The 22,227-nt window shown below is 42.5% G+C and overlaps 1 protein-coding gene across 1 annotated transcript in view; it reads right to left on the bottom strand.

Moving 5' to 3' along the window:
- The window catches only part of LOC139540499 (FERM domain-containing protein 4A-like), a 260,292-nt gene that overhangs the window by 236,781 nt on the left and 1,284 nt on the right, over positions 1–22,227 (bottom strand). The window lies entirely within an intron of this gene.

The following is a 22,227-nucleotide window of genomic DNA, read 5'->3' on the forward strand; positions in this document are numbered from 1 at the left end:
TGAAGGTAGCGGGGAACGTTCTGTGAACGTTCTCTGAAGGTTACAAAGTTTGGCACATTCTCTGAAGGTTACACAATTAGGAACGTTCTGGGAATGTTCTCTGAAGGTTACCAATGTTCCTTAAAAGGTTTAAATAGATGGTTTTCATAACGTTCTTTGAATGTTCTCTTTTGATTATATGAAGGCAACTGGAATGTTCTGGGAATGTTCTCTGAAGGTTACAAAGTTGGGAAAACACTTACACCCAGGATTAGACAATTCAATATGAACAATAACACAATTATGGTTTCAATAATCAATTTCTTTTATAAAACTGGTTCAGAGAAATCTGATTGACACACACACACACACACACACACACACACACACACACACACACACACACACACACACACACACACACACACACACACACACACACACACACACACACACACACACACACACACACACACACACACACATTAAATATAAATATTAACAGATAGATCCTTAAGGTTTTTAAATACTATTATCATGGTTCTTAAACTATTGGATCAGGACCCAAAGTGGGCCCTGGGTATATGAGTTAATACATTTGTAATTACATATAATACTATTTCTTCTTAATTCATTTGGGTTGTTGGAAGACAGTTAATTCCTAATTTGGGTCTCGAGCTGAACCCCTGAGGTAGAGAATCGGGACATAACACAAATCATGTCACATACACACAAAGGTGATGAAAGAGAGAATGCTGTATTGGTCAGAAAACAGACTGGGAGCAGGACCTTATCAGAACCCTGACCAGGAAAGACGGTCACCATCTGGGCCAAATAATTGTCACTTGACTGTTGGTGTACTTTGTAAGAAAGTACTGCACAGCGCAGAAAGCGCACTGAGAATGATTACTTTCTGTGTACCGGTGACATGGTTGTGTTGACAGTGCCTCAAATTCTGCAATCAAAGGATCAAGGAGGGGAAGCCTTTATCCTGCATCATCAAAAGTCCTTGCGCTCACAATGACTAAGGCATGGATGGCAACTCTTGGTGTACATGCTCCTGCTCTTGAAGAGAAACTTGTGTTGAAGGAATAACAGAGAGAAAACAAACAGAAGGAAAAGTAGGCAGTTTGAACTGGACATCAAATATTTAGCAATACTAGTGCCCTCAATGTTTAAAAGCAGAGAGGAGAGGAGCGACATGAGGGAAACCACAAAAGCTCCCACTAGGATGGACTCACAACAACAACAACTCATTGCTCAATGGATAACACTGAAACAAAACCCAAACTCTCATTCCATGTCATACACTCAGAATGTGCAGCCTAAGGATAGGATATACACAGAGGAGGACCAAGAACAATATTAATCCTCCTACAGACCCCCTGACTCTCTTTGGCCTCCGGCCCGTCTCAATTAGGCCCTGTTAGGGCTCATCAATGTATCTGTTAGAGCCCTTGATTCCACCAGTAGACTCAGGCCTCTAACTGAAAATACACCCCGTGTATCTGTGAAGATGGTCACTCAGTGGAGCAGTGTACAGAATAAATTAAATGCACAAGAAGAAGATCACCTTTATACAGGAAGAGGGATCTATTCTGACTGCTCATAGGAACCTTCTTGCCTGTTTCTCAACCAAAAGCCAATAGCCCTTGCTAACCATCAAATATCTGGTCATGTTGGGGCCAGGAAGCAAGTGTAAGAACTGGACACGCACGGAGGAAGGCGCAAGATGAAACATAGCCGTGTAGTGTATTAAGACATTTTGCTACCTCAAATTTAAGAAAATAACTGCAAGTCATATCAAGTAAGTGATGGTCCTTTCTTCATTTTTATCTGAACAAGTTAAATGATTTTGAGACAGGCTTGAATAAGCTAAGTAGCCAGTAGGTGGAGAAGAATGGCTGCCATTTTACGGGCTCCTAACCAAACGTGCTATTATGTAAAAAATGATTCATAGCATTTTGTGACATCGGCTGATGTAAAAAGGGGTTTATAAATACATTTGATTGATTGATTGATCGATTTGCAACTTATTGTTTAACTTATTTTGTACATAATGTTGCTGCTACCGTCTTTTATGACCGAAAATAACTTCTGGACATCAGAACAGCGATTACTCACCTCGAACTGGACAAAGATTTTTTCTTTAACGAGTCTGACGCAAAGGATATGCTGCTTTCTCGGGAACGGGCCCAAATCCACGTCATTTGCGTGAAGAAAATACGGAGAAAATGGAACGGAGGTCGGGCTCCATTCTGAGAATTCGTAGAAGAGTGAGTAAACTTCCACAACCATCCGTTCTATTGGCCAACGTGCAATCATTGCAAAACAAAATGGATGATCTACGATCAAGACTATCCAACCAACGGGACATTAAAAACTGTAATGTTCCGTGACGACACGGATAATATAGAGCTGGCGGGATTTCCATGCATCGGCAGGACAGAGAAGCTACGCCTGGTAAGACGAGGGGTGGGGGTGCGTGTCTATTTGTCAATAACAACATGTACGCGATGTCTACCACAACAGTGGTAGGCCTGATTACTGACAACAATGAGACAGCCTATAGGGAGGAGGTCAGAGACCTGGCAGTGTGGTGCCAGGACAACAACCTCTCCCTCAATGTGAGCAAGACAAAGAAGCTGATTGTGGACTACAGGAAAAGGCGGGCCGAACAGGCCACCATTAATATTGTTTTTACACTGCTGCTAATCGCTGTTTATTATCTATGCATAGTCACTTTACCCCTAGCTACATGAACAAATTACCTTGACTAACCTATACCCTCGCATATTGACTCGGTACCGGTAGTCCCTGTATAAAGCCTTGTATTTTTATTTTATTGTGTTACTTTTTATTATTTTTTACTTTAGTTAATTTGGTAAAACATTTCTTAACTCTTTCTTTTTGTCTGTAGATCTCCGAGACAGGATTGTGTCGAGACACAGATCTGGGAAAGGGTACCAAAACATTTTTGCAGCATTGAAGGTCCCCAAGAACACAGTGGGCTCCATCATTCTTAAATGGAAGACGTTTGGAACCACCAAGACTCTTCCTAGAGCTGGCCACCTGGCCAAACTGAGCAATCAGGGGAAAAGGGCCTTGGTCAGGGAGGTGACCAAGATCCCGATGGTCACTCTGACAGAGCTCCAGAGTTCCTCTGTGGAGATGGGAGAACCTTCCAGAAGGGAAACCATCTCTGCAGCACTCCACCAATTAGGCCGTTACGTTTGAGTGGAGAGACGGAAGCCACTCAGTAAAAGGCACATGACAGTTCGCTTGCAGTTTGCCAAAAGGCACCTAAAGGACACAGATCATGAGAAACAAGATTCTCTGGTCTGATGAAACCAAGATTGAACTCTTTGGCCTGAATGACAAGTGCCACGTCTGGAGAAAACCTGGCACCATCCCTACGGTGAAGCATGGTGGTGGCAGCATCATGCTGTGGTGATGTTTTTCACCGGCAGGGACTGTGAGACTAGTCAGGATCGAGGGAAAGATGAACAGAGCAAAGTACAGAGAGTGGCTTCGGGACAAGTCTCTGAATGTCCTTGAGTGGCCCAGCCAGAGCCCGGACTTGAACCTGATCGAACATCTCTGGAGAGACCTGAAAATATCTGTGCAGCGACGCTCCCCATCTAACCTGACAGAACTTGAGAGGAGTTACAGAGAGGAATGAGAGAAACTCCCCAAATACAGGTGTGCCAGGCTTGTAGTGACATGCCCAAGAAGACTCAAGGCTATAATCACTGCCAAAGGTGCTTCAACAAAGTACTGAGTAAAGGGTCTGAATACTTACACTACCGTTCAAAAGTTTGGGGTCACTTAAAAATGTCCTTCTTTTTGAAAGGTAAGCAAATTTTTGGTCCAATAAAATAACATAAAATTGATCAGAAATACAGTGTACAGTTAATGTTGTAAATGACTATTGTAGCTGGAAACGGACAACTTTTTATGGATTATCTACATAGGCGTACAGAGGCCCATTATCAGCAACCATCACTCCTATGTTACAATGGCACGTTGTATTAGCTAATCCAAGTTTATCATGTTAAAAGGCTAATTGATCATTAGATAACCCTTTTGCAATTATGTTAGCACAGATGAAAACTGTTGTGCTGATTATAGAAGCAATACATGTCACGTTCTGACCTTTATTTCCTTTGTTTTGTCTTTATTTAGTATGGTCAGGGCGTGAGTTGGGGTGGGCTGTCTATGTGTGTTTTTCTATGTTGGGGTTTTGTGTTCGGCCTGGTATGATTCTCAATCAGAGGCAGCTGTCAATCGTTGTCCCTGATTGAGAATCATACTTAGGCAGCCTGGGTTTCACTTTTGGTTTGTGGGTGTTTGTTGCCGTGTCAGTGTTTGTTCGCCACACGGTACTGTTTCGTTCGTTATTCTTCGTTTATTGTTTTGTTCAAGTGTTCCGTGTTACTTATTAAAAAGACATGAACACTTACCACGCTGCGCTTTGGTCCTCCTCTCTTCCACCTAATGACGAGTGTTACAATACAACTGGCATCAGCATTTGTGGGTTCGATTACAGGCTCAAAATGGCCAGAAACAAAGACTTTTCTTCTGAAACTCGTCAGTCTATTCTTGTTCTGAGAAATGAAGGATATTCCATGCGAGAAATTGCCAAGAAACTGAAGATCTCGTACAACGCTGTGTACTACTCCCTTCACAGAACAGCGCAAACTGGCCCTAACCAGAATAGAAAGAGGAGTGGGAGGCTCCGGTGCACAACTGAGCAAGAGGACAAGTACATTCGAGTGTCTAGTTTGAGAAACAGACACCTCACAAGTCCTCAACTGGCAGCTTCATTAAATAGTACCCGCAAAACACCAGTCTCAACGTCAACAGTGAAGAGGCGACTCCGGGATGCTGGCCTTCAACAAATCAAAACTATCTGTTTCAAAACAAAAACGATCTGTTTCAAAATACTCAAATGATTACCCAACTTATGACATAGCAGGTCACTTTAGAGGTTATCAGACTTCATTTGTCACTCTTTACAGTTTTAAAATGTGTTTTTATGGTCAGACCTAGCTAGAAGCCAATGCAGCTGCAGAACATGCTAGCTAAACTTGCTAATTTACACATTAAAAAACGAACTTTCAAAATAACTCTGCAACCCCTATCATGTTCATATAAACACGTTTTGTGGTTTTGCTTCTCTGACTCCTTACCTGTAAAAATAGTAATATTAGCAGTACTTGAAACAAGCTAAACTGCCTGGCAGCCATTTCCCAACTGTCAACAGTTGCTATGGTGATCAAGGTGTCAAATGATCATTTGTCTTTTAAATAAATTGTTCAAACATGTTGTTTTTTGGGGGGTGGAATAAAAAACTAGTTAGCTAGTTACACAATTATGTGCACTCATCTCCACACACACTTTATCTCCTCTTTCAGCAGTTTTACTATCCAAAGGCCCTTAGATATGTAATGTTCCCAGAACTTATTTTCTTCCAACAACTAAATGGGAACCACAGGGGAACATTCTTAGAACAATGTGTTTCTGCCTTACCAAAATAGCAATGTTCACTAAAGATTCTCCTTTGGTTCTTAGAAAAATAACTTTCCCACTATGTTCTCAGAACATTCTGTAAAAATAATTTTTCTAAGAACCAAAGGAGAACCTTTACGGAACGTTACAGGAAAGTTCTGTGCTAGCTGGGCAGTGTGCTCCTGTATGAAGTCACTCTGGCTCGGTCTCTTAGGAACAGTCGTCAGGGGCAACCAGGGCCTCTGCAGATGACACACCGTGCTCTGCTGTGAATGTGTAAGTGTCTGTGTGTGTGTGTGCGTGTGTGTGCGTGTGTGTGTGTGTGTGTGTGTGTGTGTGTGTGTGTGTGTGTGTGTGCGTGTGTGTGTGTTTGTGAGCCCGGTACTCATGTAGCCCAGTGTCCATATGCCTCAAACCATATTCCAAACTACAGGCTCTTATTCATCATCTGTCAGTACAGCATATGACATACAGCCATGGAGCCGCATGCATAGCATACTGATTCAAGTTACGCTAGCGAGACCCATTTCGGCACTGATGCTCACACACGCACGCACGCACGCAGCACACACACACACACACACACACACACACACACACAATAATGTATAATCCCACAGCCTCTCACAGACATAAACAGACACTGCCCCTTACTGGCGAATATCATAAAAAACAGCTTCATAGCTGTGAGGGTGTGAGGAAGAAACCATCTGAGATGTCCAAACATAACATTCAGGTTGACCTATATACAGACCTGGGCTTCAATGCTATTTCAACACGCTGGTGTTATGTTCTATCTGTCAACTATGTTGTAAGTGGCACAACATCAGACCTAGAGAAAACAGCTTATTTGGTTTATTTTACAGTTGGCTATTTACAGTTTATTCACCATCCATCTACACATGACACGGTTAAATTGTATGGGAATTCAGAATGTATTAGAATCTAATAAATATTATTAGGAGTCACTGTGTTACTGCTGTTGTTACTATGGTAACAGACCCTCGGCTCTGATTGGAATGTTAATGCGTTTGAGCCAATCAGTTGTGTTGTGACAAGGTAGGGGTGGTATACAGAAGATAGCCCTATTTGGTAAAATACCAAGTCCATATTATGGCAAGAACAGCTCAAGTAACCAAAGAGAAATGACAGTCCATCATTTCTTTAAGACATCTGAAACATTTCAAGAACTTGAAGTTTCTTCAAGTGCAGTCGCAAAAACCATCAAGCGCTATGATGAAACTGGCTCTCATGAGGACTGCCACAGGAAAAGAAGACCCAGAGATAAATCTGCTGCAGAGGATAAGTTCATTAGAGTTACCAGTCTCAGAAATTGCAGCCCAAATAAATGCTTCACTGAGTTCAAGTAACAAACACATCTCAACATCAACTGTTCAAAGGAGACTGCGTGAATCAGGCCTTCATGTTTGAATTGCTGCAAAGAAACCACTACTAAAGGACACCAATAAGAAGACTTGCTTGGGCCAAGAAATATGAGCAATGGACATTAGACAGGTGGAATTCTGTCCTTTGGTCTAATGAGTCCAAATTTGAGATTTTGGATTTCAACCGACCACCGTGTCTTTGTGAGATGCAGAGTAGGTGAACAGATGATCTCTGAATGTGTGGTTCCCACTGTGAAGCATAGCAGATTAGGTGTGATGGTGTGGGGGTGCTTTGCTGGTGACACTGTCTGTGATTTATTTTTAGAACTCAAGGCACACTTAACCAGCATGGCTACCACATCATTCTGCAGTGATACACTTAATGGGACTATCATTTGTTTTTCAACAGGACAACGACCCAAAACACAGGGCTTTTTGACCAAGAAGGAGATTGATGGAGTGCTGCATCAGATGACATGGCCTCCACAATCACCCGACCTCAACCCAATTGAGATGGTTTGGGATGAGTTGGATCGCAGAGTGAAGTGAAAGCAGCCAACAAGTGCTCAGCATATGTGGGAACTCCTTCAAGACTGTTAGAAAAGCATTCCAGGTGAAGCTGGTTGAGAGAATGCCAAGAGTGTGCAAAGCTGTCATCAAGGCAAAGGGTGGCTTCTTTGAAGAATCTAAAATCTAAAATATATTTGATTTGTTTAACACTTTTTTGGTTACTACATGATTCCATATGTGTTATTTCATAGTTTTGATGTCTTCATTATTATTCTATAATGTAGAAAATAGTACAAATAAAGAAAAACCCTTGAATGAGTAGGTGTGTCCAAACTTTTGACTTGTATTGTATGTTTGGGATTCTCTGGATCGGCCTGTACAACAGTGTTCCAGTTCCCGCCAATATCCAGCAGCTTCGCACAGCTATTGAAAAGGAGTGGGACAACATTCCACAGGCCACGATCAACAGCGTGAAGAACTCTATGCAAAGGAGATATGTTGCACTGAATGAAGCAAATGGATGGTCACTCCAGATACTGACTGGTTTTCTGATCCAGTCCACTACCATTTTTTAAAGGTATCTGTGACCAACAGATGCATATCTATATTCCCAGTCATGTAAAATACATAGATTAGGGCCTAATGTATGTATTTCAAATGACTGGTTTCCTTATATAACTGTAACTCTGTAAAACAATTGAAATTGTTGCATATTGCATTTACATTTTTGTTCAGTATATATTTTGTTAATACTAGCCAACATCTGGATCCAGTCTTCTCATCATACACTGTAGCTAAAACAAATAGACCCTAGGCCTACCTACCACTTATTTTTGCACCTAATACTGACTCCGCCTCAGCTGTTGTTGCTGCTCAATGTAGTCTAGTTGATCTAAAACAGGCACCCATGGGTGCATCCCATTAATATCTCCTTTCTCCTGAAGTGTTCACTAAGGCTACTTCCTACAAATCTAAACGTGTTGGATTGGTGGCATAGGCATTGGAGGCATGGGCTATAGAGGGTGTTGGCACCAGTCATTTCCTTTCAAATCAGTCATGGAAAGTGAACAAGTGCACACTTTGGATAGATAGGAGAGAAGGAGAGATAATTGGGACATATCCCCATAGTAGACGTACTGGTATAGGCAGAAAGGAAGAGGCAAAGTGCGAGGGTTTACTCCACCCAAAATCTGTCCACAAAAATAAGACCACAAGTAAGGAATTTTTGTTTGGAGGTCGATGAGAGTGTCGAATTTGGTCAACAGAAATGCAATTGCTACGTGAGTCTTACTCGGTCGAACAGATGTTTTGTAATCGTTAGGTCGTCACAAATGCACTGATATAAGTGGACGCATGTGGCATTTCTGCAACTTTCAAAAAAACTAATTAACATCGTAGTTGTGCTTGTTGTTCACACGCGTATCTGCCCTCTCATTGGCTAAAATGGTCCCACCTGATTTCGCCTCCCGCCAACCTTCCATCGCTGAGGACATGTATTTCCATTGTTAGAGTGATCACTAGAATATCTTGTCAATATAATAGAAAATCTTTGGTATGGTTATTGGAAGGTTTTCATTAGACAGAGAGCAGTATGAGTAATTTGGTTTAGTGTACTCTATCTCCCTCTATAGGAAGCTACTGCATTAGAAGTCATCTCTCGCTCTCTCTCTCTCTCTGGGTGAGTAGGTGGGTGGTAGGGGGAGGAACAGAAAATACTGCAATACACAGTTAGACAGTGGTTGCTATGACATCCAAGGTGAAGCACTGATCTGTCTAATCGTGTGTGTAGGTATGCCTCATCTCTGTCTCTGAGAGAAAGAGAGAGAGTGAGAGAGAGAGAGAGAGAGAGTGTGCAGATAGTTAAGCATACATTCCCTCTTAAAGTGGAGTAGCCATGTGACTTGTAAATGAACAGCATCTGTCACAGCTCACACACAGCCCACACACACCCACACAATTGGTCCCATGTGGCTCAGTCAGTAGAGCATGGTGCTTGCAATGCTGTGATTGTGGGTTTGATTCCCATGGGAGATCTGTGTGAAAATGTATGTACTGATTGCTCTGGATAAGAGTGTCATGTGAATGTGTGTTGATTTTTGCAGTCCAAACAACATCTGTGTAAAGAAATGTTTTTGATGAGCAACGCAGCATCTGCCAGCCACACATGGGGCATGTCTACCTCATTACTGGCTTTAATTAGTTCCTCAATTACATCATGACTCACTCTACATCATGACACACACACACACACACACACACACACACACTATTTCAGCAGTGAGCTCAATTGAAAACTTTGAACCAGTCAGTCAGGCATGAGATACACATAGAACCCTGTTACACCCTACCGCAGCTCTGACTTACTGTACATTAGCATGCAGAGAGAGAATACTTTTCATTACACACACACACACACTTCTGACAGACAAATACACACACACTCCATTATAATGAGATGTATTCCCCTCCAGCTCCATCAATAGGCCTTAACAGTCTGCAGAGTGAACACAGAGGACTTAACAGTCTATTTTGGTTAAGTGCACCATTCACAGTCAGAGCACACACACACGCACACACGCACACACACACACACACGTGCACAATACATGCACTGTGCACACATACAGGCCTTTATGCATTCTAATGCATGCAGTGCAGTCACACACTGGTGTGAGAGATACAGTACCTACCCATGGGTCTAACGTGAATATCTGTCTTTCTCTTTTTCTCCCTTGGTGTCCTGGACGGACAGAGGATTGCAGCAGTAGAGACAGGAGAAGAAGTATAACCAGTCTTCAAGACCACAGTAAGCTATATGAGATATGAGGTATTTACATTGATGATTCGGTTTTGTTGTACAATGCATCTAAACCAGTGATGAGGAGGTCTTTGCAGTATGTCCTTCTCCCGCATTATAGCATTGGCTATAGAACTAAGCTGCTTAGTACTGAAATGAGCCCAACCTCTCATCATCATGCCTCCAGCCTGGATATGCCCAATCATGCCAGGCCATACTAAGCCATTCTAAGCCATGCCAAAGAGCAGGGGCACAACTTTCACTGGGGACGGGGGGGGGCATTTCCCCCCCCCCCAGTTTTACCATTTCTCTGTGATACAAAAAGCGGCATTGGTGTGCTTTAGGACCATGTGGAAGACTCCGAGCGGTCTGGTAGGCTGTATCAGCAGGCTGGATTTATCACCATAGAGTGTGCAAACAGAGGCAGCTGTTGTCTGTGTGTCTTAGCAGGATCAGATGGTGACATGTGTCCCAGCAGGGTCAGACAGCCAGGAAAGACCAGTCTACAGAGCTCAGGTGAATTTTGCAGTATATTATAACAATCAGTGAACGGATACAAAGTTCCATCTTGAGTTGATGGGTTGGCTACAGTCTGGAATCTGGGAATAATGATCATTTCAATTACTGAACCATTGATTCTATTCTTGGATAATATAATGTATTGGGACCAAGGTGATTCTTTGTCATGCCTCATCTGAGAAGGATCAGATGGTGACAGGGGTCTCAGCAGCGTCAGTGAACCAGGGAAGACCAGTCTGTGACGGTGCAGAGGTGAACTTTTGCAGATGCAACACTTTATTCTCTCTGTGCAGCAAACACTGGACAAGCCAGAAGCTTCAAAGATGTAAACTATTTTAACGCAGTCTGACAAACCTCTAAAGTTGATTTCCAAACTGTATCAAGGGTTGATGGAGGCTTACCCCGATGACACAAAACATGTCAAACAAAAATGTGAGGAAGACCTGGGAGACACTATTGATGATGAATGGATACAGATATGTTTGACTGTCCAGTCATGTTCATATAATCTCAGACATAATTTACTGCAGTTTAAACCATCCATAGAACATACTATACATCAGTGAAAATAAATATCATGGACTCTGTAATTATATAAATGTAATTATTTTCCTGCAGGTGTAAAAAACAAAAGGAGACATACTGTATTTGCATATGTTTTGCTCTTGTGAAGGCTGGCTGAATTCGGGCAAACAATATGTTCTTTTATCTCAACATGTCTACAGATTCTCGCTTCACCATGTTTATCTTTGCTTGGAAATGTTGATACTGGAGACTGTTATCAGAAGAAACTGTGTAACCTAACATTTATAGCAGCTAAGAAATGCCCTTGCCAATAGTTGGAAGGTTGTTTATCCCTCGGCAATGTCACAATGGATGGCAGAAATGTCAAGTTATGTATCACTAGATTTGATTTATTACAATATCAAGGGTATACTGTGCAACTTTCATAATGTCTGGATGCCTTATATGAAATACTGTACCACATAAGGAATCTGTATTAAAAACCTGCCCACATCAGAGGGGATACCTATTTAGGCAATCCCTAGCTGCTGGGCTGCTCAGTCCAGGCCCTGGGGTTCTGCCATAGCGTTGTGTTAGTTGTCACTCTGGCCTTAGCCTAACACATCTGAAACCAATAATGAATGTTTCACTAAGCTGAGTAGGGTGTGTTGGGTTTTGGCAATGCAGGGCAGGGGATCCCTAGTGGCAGGACAGGGTGACCCAGCTATATTGTGTGTAAGTAAAAAGAACTCTACACTACTATTAGGCCTATGATAGGAATTACAGTGCCCTCTGCAATTATTGGGACCGTGAAGCATTATTGCTTCTTTTGGCTATCTATTCCAAAAGTTTGGATATGAAACAAACACCTCCTATAAAGTTAAAGTGCAGACTGTCACCTATAATTTGAGGGTATTTTCATCCATATCACATGAACCGTTTAGAAATTACAGCACTTTTTGTACATAGTCCCCCCATTTTAGGGGAGCAAAAGTATCAGGACAAATACACCTATGTGTATTAAAGTCGTAAATGTGAAGTATTTGGTCCCACATTTATAGCACGCAATGACTACATTCAATTTATGACTACAACATTTTTGGATCCATTTGCTGTTTGTTTTGGTTGTGTTTCAGATTATTTTGTGCCCAATAGAAATTAATGGTATTGTGGTAAATAATGTATTGTGTCATTTTCGAGACACTTTTATTGTAAATAAGAATAGATTACGTTTCTCAACACTTCTACATTAATCTGGATGCTACCATGATTATGGATAATCTTGAATAAATTGTGAATAATGATGAGTGAGAAAGTTACAGACGCACAAATATCATAACCCAAGGTATGCTAACCTCTCACCATTACAATAACAGGAGGGTATGATATTTGTGCGTCTAACTTTCTCACTCATCATTATTCACGATTCAGTCAGGATTATCCATAATCATGGTAGCATCCACATTAATGTAGAAGTGTTTAGAAACATATTCTATTCTTATTTACAACAAAAGTGACCCAAAAATTACACCAAAAGGGTCATATAAGATTGTGTAGAAATCAGGAAATGAGCTTTAGATGCCCTAAAAAATTCTGAGGGAGGACCCCCAACCCCCCTGCCGGGTTATACCCCACCCAATTCTGAGGGAGGACCCCCAACCCCCCTGCCGGGTTATACCCCACCCAATTCTGAGGGAGGACCCCCAACCCCCCTGCCGGGTTATACCCCACCCAATTCTGAGGGAGGACCCCCAACCCCCCTGCCGGGTTATACCCCACCCAATTCTGAGGGAGGACCCCCAACCCCCCTGCCGGGTTATACCCCACCCAATTCTGAGGGAGGACCCCCAACCCCCCTGCCGGGTTATACCCCACCCAATTCTGAGGGAGGACCCCCAACCCCCCTGCCGGGTTATACCCCACCCAATTCTGAGGGAGGACCCCCAACCCCCCTGCCGGGTTATACCCCACCCAATTCTGAGGGAGGACCCCCAACCCCCCTGCCGGGTTATATCCCACCCAATTCTGAAACCAAAGTTGCGCCTCTGCCAAAGAGTGCCAGGCCATGCCAAGGGCTTTCCTTATATATATATATATATATATATATATATATATATATATATATATATATATATATATATATTAACCTGTATTTAGCTAGGCAAGTCAGTTAAGAACAAATTCTTATTTACAATGACAGCCTACACCGGCCAAACCTGGACGACGCCGGGCCAATTGTGCGCTGCCCTAGTATAGAACAGACTCTGCAGACTGTTTCTCATATTTTGTTGACACCTGTCCAATGTGCAATAATCCCCAATGTAATTTTGTTAGGAGAAATACAGTAATGGACAATGTAAAAGAGAATGATTCTTCAGCTGAATTGGGTCTCGCCTGAAGTGAAAAGCTCTGTGACGCTGACATCAGCAGTAATATACCCAAGGTCTAACTACAGTACCACTTTATCATCACCAAAATACAGACAACACAGAAAATGCATCTCCTGAAATTCAAATGACAAACTTCCTATTGAACACTTCAGACAAAATGCAAATGCATGCAAATGTGTTTATGTTTTCTCCATGCAGTTGCATCAAGTGAATTACCCTCACTCAATTTGGTTGAATTGTTTCTCTGTAATCACACACAGCAGAGTGTGTGAAATCTACAATTAGCTTTCACACAGCTACCAAAACACACACACACACACACACACACACACACACACACACACACACACACACACACACACACACACACACACACACACACACACACACACACACACACACACACACACACACACACACACACACACACACACACACACACACACACACTGCTACAGAGATAGAGATAGAGAGGGAGATAGAGCGGTGCAGAAAAGATAGATAGCATACAAAGACAGAGAACAAAACAATTAGAAATAGATGGAGAGAGAAAAGATATAGACAATGACAGTAGGGAACAGATAGAGAAAGCGATGGGGGATAAATGCACATCCATGGTGTTTGTGTGTGTTTGTGCGTTTGTGTTAACGCACATTTGACCAGCGTGACATGGATGTGAAAAGGTTTAGAGGCGATCCACTGAGGTGAGAATTCTCTCTGTCACTCTGTAGGTGCATTTTGTCTGCAGTGCTGATTATTTTTTGTGATTTTAATAAATATATTATTTAGCAATTTAAGAATGGGTCAGAGAACGACACAGGGTAATACACACAGACCAGCCTCTGTACAGCAGGGTAATCAATTAAAATACTGCATGATGACATACGGCCAGATATTACATTACCCCTCCTCCTTCAGGACAACAGAGGACGGCGAGAGAGAGAGAGGGAGAGAGAGAGAGGGAGAGAGAGAGAATCCAGTTTACAATTTAGCTGTGATCAAATTGATAAAAATACTGTAACATTTCTGAACACAGAAATCATGCACCCTTTGTCTCTTCATCACCACCCCCCAAAACAGCCCTCAATGCAACAAAATATTGCATATCCTTTTCTTGTTGCAAAGATTTTTTTATTTAACTAGGCAAGTCAGTTAAGAACATATTCTTATTTACAACGATGGCCTACCCCGGCCTAACCCTAACCTGGACGACGCTGGGCCAATTGATCAGGAATTATCACTACAACTTCTTATAGACATCGTCAAAAGAGACAAATGCTGATTAAATTATTGTGAATACACACTATTGGCGTATTGCGAGCGCTGTTAAAGATAGAAGATGTCGTTCTCATTCTCAAGCAAGCACACACACAAGTCATAGAGGGTAAATTGATTAGTGGTGAATAAAGAGCTTGGTTCTCCCCATTAAGCAACGAGTCGGAGTCAGAAGGCGAGCCTTCTCAGGTCTCTCCTCCACCCGATACGGGGTCTGAGCCACCGAAGCCCCCCACCATTAGCTCTGACGAATTGAAAACCCTAGTCATTGGCGACCCCATTACCCGCAATATTAGACTTAAAAATAATCCTCCAGCCAACAGTCAATGTTTCCCAGGGGGCAGGGCTATCGACGTAAAGGCTAATCTGAAGAGGGTGCTGGCTAAGGCTAAAACTGGGAAGCATGGAGCGTATAAGGATATTGTTATCCACGTTTGCACCAACGATGTTAGGATGAAACAGTCAGAGGTCACCAAGCACAACATAGCTTCAGCGTGTAAATTAGCTGGGAAAATGTAATTGTCTCTGGCCTCCTCCCAGTTTGGCGAGTGATGAGCTCTACAGCAGTCTCACAACACAATCGCTGGTTGAAAGCTGTTTTCTGCCCCTCCCAAAAGATGGAATTTGTACATAATTGACCCTCTTTCTGGGACTCACCCAAGCCTGGCCTGCTGAGGAGTGACGGACTCTCTCATCTTATCTATCAACATAGACAGGGCTCTAACTCTTCTAGCTCAACAATGAGATAGAGTGCCGGCCAGGCAGCAGGCTGTTGGCCAGCCTGCCAGCTGAGTGGAGTCTGCCACTAGCACAGTCAGTGTAGTCAGCTCAGCTATCCCCATTGACATGCCTCGATCTAGGTTGAGCAAAACTAACTGAAATAAAGACCTCCTCCATTCCTGTCATTATTGAAAGAGATTGTGATATCTCACATCTCAAAATAGGGCTACTTAATGTTAGATCCCTCACGTCCAAGGCAGTCATAGTCAATGAACTAATCACTGATCATAATCTTGATGTGATTGGCCTGACTGAAAATTGGCTCAAGCCTGATGAATTTACTGTGTTAAATGAGGCCTCTCCTCTTGGTTACACTAGTGACCATATCCCCTGCGAAATCCCGCAAAGGCGGAGGTGTTGATAACATTTAGGACAGCAAAAAAACAACTTTTGAGCTTCTTGTCATGAAATCTGTGCAGCCTACTCAATCACTTTTTATAGCTACTGTTTACAGGCCTCCTGGGGTGTATACAGCGTTTCTCACTGAGTTCCCTGAATTCCTATCGGACCTTGTAGTCATGGCAGATAATATTTTGGTGACTTTGATATTCACATGGAAAAGTCTACAGAACCACTCCAAAAGGCTTTTGGAGCCATCATCGACTCAGTGGGTTTTGTCCAACATGTCTCCTGACCTACTCATTTCCACAGTTATACCCTGGATCTAGTTACGTCACGTGGAATAAATATTGTGGATCTAAATGTTTTTCCTCATAATCCTGGACTATTTGACCACCATTTTATTACATTTGCAATCGCAACAATTAATCTACTCGAGACCCCAACCAAGGATCATGAAAAGTCGTGCAATAAATTCTCAGACAACCCAAAGATTCCTAGATGCCCTTCCAGACTCCCCCCACCTACCTAAGGTCAGAGTACAAAAATGTGTTAACCACATAACTGAGGATCTAAGGGGTGCAGTCGCACCCCTAAAAACAAAAAACATTTGTCACAAGAAATTTGCTCCCTGGTAAACAGCAAATACCTGAGCAACCTTACAGAAAATTGGAACGGAAAGTCTTACGACAAGCTTGGAAAGACAGTACTGTGCAATATCGAAGGGCCCTCATTCCTGCTCGATCATCTTATTTTTTTCAACCTAATTGAGGAGAATAAGAACAATCCAACATTTATTTTTTGATACTGTCGCAAAGCTAAATAAAAAGCAGCATTCCCCAAGAGAGGATGGCTTTCACTTCAGCAGTGATTAAAATATCATGATCATTAGAAAGAAAATGATGGACTCCTCTTTGAATCTGAGTATTTCTCCAAAGCTCAGTTGTCCTGAGTGCACAGAATTGCCAGGACCTAGGATCAATGGAGACTCTCAAGTTTTTAAATCCTGTATCTCTTGACACATGACAGTAGTCATGGCCTCTAAAGCTTCAAGCTGCATACTAGACCGTATTCAAAATAAACTACTGAAAGAGCTACTTCCTGTGCTTGGCCCTCCTATGTTGAACATAAAAAAATGGCTCCCTATCCACCAGATGTGTACCAAACTCACTAAAAGTGGCAATAAAAAAGCCTCACTTGAAAAAGCCAAACATTGACCCAGTAAATGTAAAAACATTCGGCCTATATCAAATCTCCCATTCCTCTCAAACATTTTAGAAAAAGCTGTTGCGAAGCAACTCACTGCCTTTCTGAAGACAAATAATGTATACGAAACGCTTCAGTCTGGTTTTAGACCCCATCATATCACTGAGACTGCACTCAAGAAGGTGGTAAATTACCGTTTAAAGGCATTAGACAAAGTCTCTGCATGCTCGTGCTCCTATACCTTAGTGCAACTTTTGACACCATCGATCATGACATTCTTTTGGAGAGATTATAAACCCTAATTTGTCTACATGGACAAGTTCTTGCCTGGTTTAGATCGTATCTGTCAGAAAGATATCAGTTCGTCTCTGTGGATGGTTTGTTTCTGCGTTCCTCAAGGTTCTGTTTAAAGACCCCTATTGTTTTCACTATATATTCTACCTCCTGGTGATGTCATTCGGAAACACAATGTCAACTTTCACTGCTATACGGACGACACACAAATGTACATTTTGATGACTTCCTACCCTGGAAGCCTGTGTTGCAGACATTAGGAAGTGGATGCGGCAATTGTTTTCCTTTTAAATTCGGACAAAACATAGACGCTAGTTCTAGGTCCCAAGAAACAAAGAGATTTGCTGTTGGATCTGACAATGAATCTTGATGGTTGTATAGTGTTCTCAAATAAAACTGTGAAAGACCTCGGTGTTACTCTGGACCCTGATCTCTGAATCTGAAACATTTTGATCAAAAATTATGCAGAAAAGCTCATCCTGTCACGTCTGCTCCCGCTCTCCCTCCCTGGAGCTCAAAGGCACCAGGCTCCCCAGCATTACACACTCCTGCGACCATCATTATGCACACCTGCCTTCTCCCATCACACGATTCAGCAATTATTGGACTCACCTGGACTCAATCACTTCTGCCATTATCCCTCCTATACTTGTCAGTTCCCCAGCTCTGTTCCCTGATGCTGCATTATTTGTCGTCTGTCCTTATGTTACCTGATGCTGATGCTGTTGCTTGTGTCCCTGGAGGCCAGGGTCAGTCTGTTATATCTGGTGTAATTCTCCTGTCTTATCTGCTGTCCTGTGTGAATTTAAGTATGCTCCCTCTAAGTGTCTCTCTCTCCATCTCTCCTTCCCCTCCCTAGGACCATGCCTCAGGACTACCTGGCCTGATGACTCCTGGCTGTCCACAGTCCAACTGGTCTTGCTGCTGCTCCAGTTTCAACTGTTCTGCCTGCGGCTATAGAACCTTGACCTGTTCACCAGACGTGCTACCTTGTCCCGGACCTGCTATATTCGACTCTATCTCTCCCTGTCTACCGCACCTGCTGTCTCGACCTCTGAATGCTCGGCTATGAAAAGCCAACTGACATTTATTCCTGAGGTATGCACCCTGTTGCACCCTCTACAACCCTACTGGTCATCTATGAACGTTTGAACATCTTGAAGAACAATCTGGCCTTAATGGCCATGTACTCTTATAATCTCCACCCGGCATAGCTAGAAGATGACTGACCACAGCTCAGAGCCTGTTAACAATGGTGCCAACATTGTGGCAGATCTATCAGTGGGGGGGTGGGTGAATGTGTCAAAGACCTGACTGGGCCCAGCACCGCACGGTATGGCTGGTTTTGTTTTGTTCGAGGTTGTGTACTGAGGAACATGTCACTTGGTTCCAGAAGAAAGCCACTTTCAATTTCTTTAGGTTAGGGGCTTTCATCAACGTCAGTGTTTCTTGGTGGGATATCAACCATTCAAAGTTGGCCTTAGTGGGAGTGACCATATAATTCTAAAGGAGTGACCTATGTAAAGTATTTGTCATCGTTACTAGTTAAAAAAGTCAAAAAGTCATAATTATATCTAAACCCTGCCCATTTCCACAATTTATCTTGTTAAAATGTGATTTTAAACCTAAACCTAACTAATGAAGGCCAGGTTTGATGCGTTGGTCCACCAGACCATTTGGGTGTAAGTGTCTGGGAATGAGATTAGGTGTAATGTGACTAACATGACTTCACTTCAGAGTGTATGCTCCCGAGTGGTGCAGCAGTCTAAGGCACTGCATTTCAGTGCTAGAGGCATCACTACAGACCCTGGTTCAATCCCTGGCTGTATCACAACCGGCCATGATGGCGAGTCCCATAGAGCGGCGCACAAAATGTCATCCTTCAGCACAACATATCACCCTTTTTAAAGCACATGTTTATATCATATTCTGCATAGTGGGTTATGTCATATTTGACATTGGTGATTATGTCACACAGTTATGCCACATTTATGAACCCTTTATAAAGCATGACATACCGTTATAGATGCTTTGTATCACATTTATGTAGTGCTTATGAAGACTTTTTGTAGCCTTTATAAGCTAAACGTAATTTAAATAACAACATATTTGTTCTGGGTTTCAATCATATTTGCCGTCCCCTAGGCCTGCTCTCTATGACTCGCCTGAGACCACTCAGAGTTATAACTACTGTACTGTAACTCAGCTCCAATCACATTAGCTCCAGACAGATGGAGCCCAGAGGATAACTAAAACACAATTTACTGCATGTCTTTATTTCTATCAGCCACAACAAGACTCCTCAGCACAATTGCACAGCCATTTCCTGCTGCCTCTAATTGAATGAGGTCACTTCCTGTCCGCTAATGGAATGAGGTTGTTTGGTCCTTAGTTAGTGGTTCTGGAATGGGTTTGGGGTCTGTGCATTGGGGTAGAGGGTTAAACTGTGGCTAAGAACCTGTCTAAACTGATAGATGTGTTAATCTCAGCTGAAGGTTGGTAATAGTTCCATGTTCTCACAAGCTTCGTCCCGAGCCCCATCCATCATTTACATTTATAATGATGTTAACATGCTAAATAAAATAATGATTACATTTGTAACATCATTAAACCTTTCCAAGAGGAGACACCCCAGAAAGGAGACAGAGTATGAACGAGAGAGAACGAGAGAGAGAGAGGAAGAGAGGGAGAAAGAGAGAGCCTTCTATTGCTCGTTGTGTAAGCAGCCTCTGTACCCACTAATGAGAAGGTTCCCTCAGTGAACTTGGCACAAACATAACAGCAGATGCCCTTCTTAACACACAGGGAGAGAGGGAGAGGAAAAGAAAGAAGGAGAGGGAAAGATACATGGAGAGAGAAATGGATCGTGATGTAGAGGGGTAGAGTGATGTAGAGGGGTAGAGTGATGGAGAGGGGTAGAGTGATGGAGAGGGGTAGAGTGATAGAGAGGGGTAGAGTGATGGAGAGGGGTAGAGTGATGGAGAGGGGTAGAGTGATGGAGAGGGGTAGAGTGATGGAGAGGGGTAGAGTGATGTAGAGGGGTAGAGTGATGGAGAGGGAGATCTTTCTGCAGGTTGTGTGTGGTTGCTCTGTATTATTTGTGTGTGTCAGTATTTGCTGTGGGTGATTTGGGGTGTTTACAGTGTGGTCTGTGTGCTATTAAAATCACTTCCTGTAATTACAGGAGATTATCACTGCCTTACCTGAAATATTAATACATACAGCGGAAACTTTATTAATATTTATACAGACACACACAGCCACACTCTAGCATACACACACACAAACATCTAAACTGCATAAATCTACATTAATATTTCAGATGTGATTGAGCACTGAACATGACAGCGTGAATACAAATGCATGGTTGGATTTAATGAACACGTATGACTGAGTTTGATCAGTTATCAGATAGCAATGCTGCTATATTTTGACTTATGCTCCAACTTTCCACCCTTTTTCATCTCCTCCCTCTCCCCCATCCCCCCTCCCTCTCTCCTCATCCTCCTGCCTCCCCCCTCCTGTCCAATCCCTGGGTGTGTAACATGACATATTGCCATGACTACAGCCAGCCATGACAGGACGAGATAACAGGTAGTTCAGTGATGCGTGATACCCCTCTGGGATGGAGGAAACACATAGAATTACAAAGACTAGAACAGAATATTGTGGGTCTAGTGCTTTGGCTCTATTGTTACTTATATTGCTTGCCTGGAAGGCACTTTGAGATGTCACTGTATTCTAAAGTGTTAAAAATGGCCTTATTGAAAAGGCTAAACCAGCTAATTTCATAGTGCTGTCAGTTTCTCTGGATATCCAGCAGCTATTGGACAAAGATGTGGGTGTGTGTGTATGTTTTGAAATGAATTTTATCATATCTGTACATTATAGGAACACCTGTAATTACAAAAGTACAATGATTAATGTTTTGCTTTAGCTTGAGATTAAGAATCAGTGGTAGACACTTTGTAAGTGCATGAAGAGGTCAACTGTACAACATTCAGATGTCTGTGTGTTGAAACTATACCTTCAGTTCCTGTTGATGCTATTTCCGGTCTATCTTCTGCTAGCACATGATAGCAAAAGGAGGAAAAAGGATTGGGAAACGTATATGGTATTAAAGTTAAGGGACATCACCCTGGGCGGGGTGAACCTCAGTAGGGGATAACAAGGGAAAACACCATCTTTTCAACTGAGTGTGTTACTTTCAAATTACTGTAAGTGTATACTCCGGGTTGCAATCTGGCTTGCAATCCTTATTAAACAAACTAACCTCTGATCAAAGAAGTTTCCTGTGGTCTCTTGTATGAACTTAGGGCAGACATCCCTTACAGTTTCCTCTCTCACTAGAAAATGTGTATTTTATCTGAATCTAGAGAAGAGGATAGAATTGTCAAAATCAAGCTCTAGCCATTAATTAATGAGAAAAAGGACACTTCAAAATGTGTCCTCTCCTGGCTTTTCTCTTCTTTCCTTTCCTCTCCCTTCCTAACTATGCCTCTTTTCTCTACTTCTCATCTTAAAGATACATGCACACACGCACGGATGTAAACACACACACACACACACACACACACACACACACACACACACACACACACACACACACACACACACACACACACACACACACACACACACACACACACACACACACACACACACACACACACACACACACACACACACACACACACACACACACACCGCACATCTCCCCTCTGGTAACAGTGGTTTC

This window comes from Salvelinus alpinus, chromosome 15, assembly GCF_045679555.1.
Source record: "Salvelinus alpinus chromosome 15, SLU_Salpinus.1, whole genome shotgun sequence".
Classification (NCBI taxonomy): domain Eukaryota; kingdom Metazoa; phylum Chordata; class Actinopteri; order Salmoniformes; family Salmonidae; genus Salvelinus; species Salvelinus alpinus.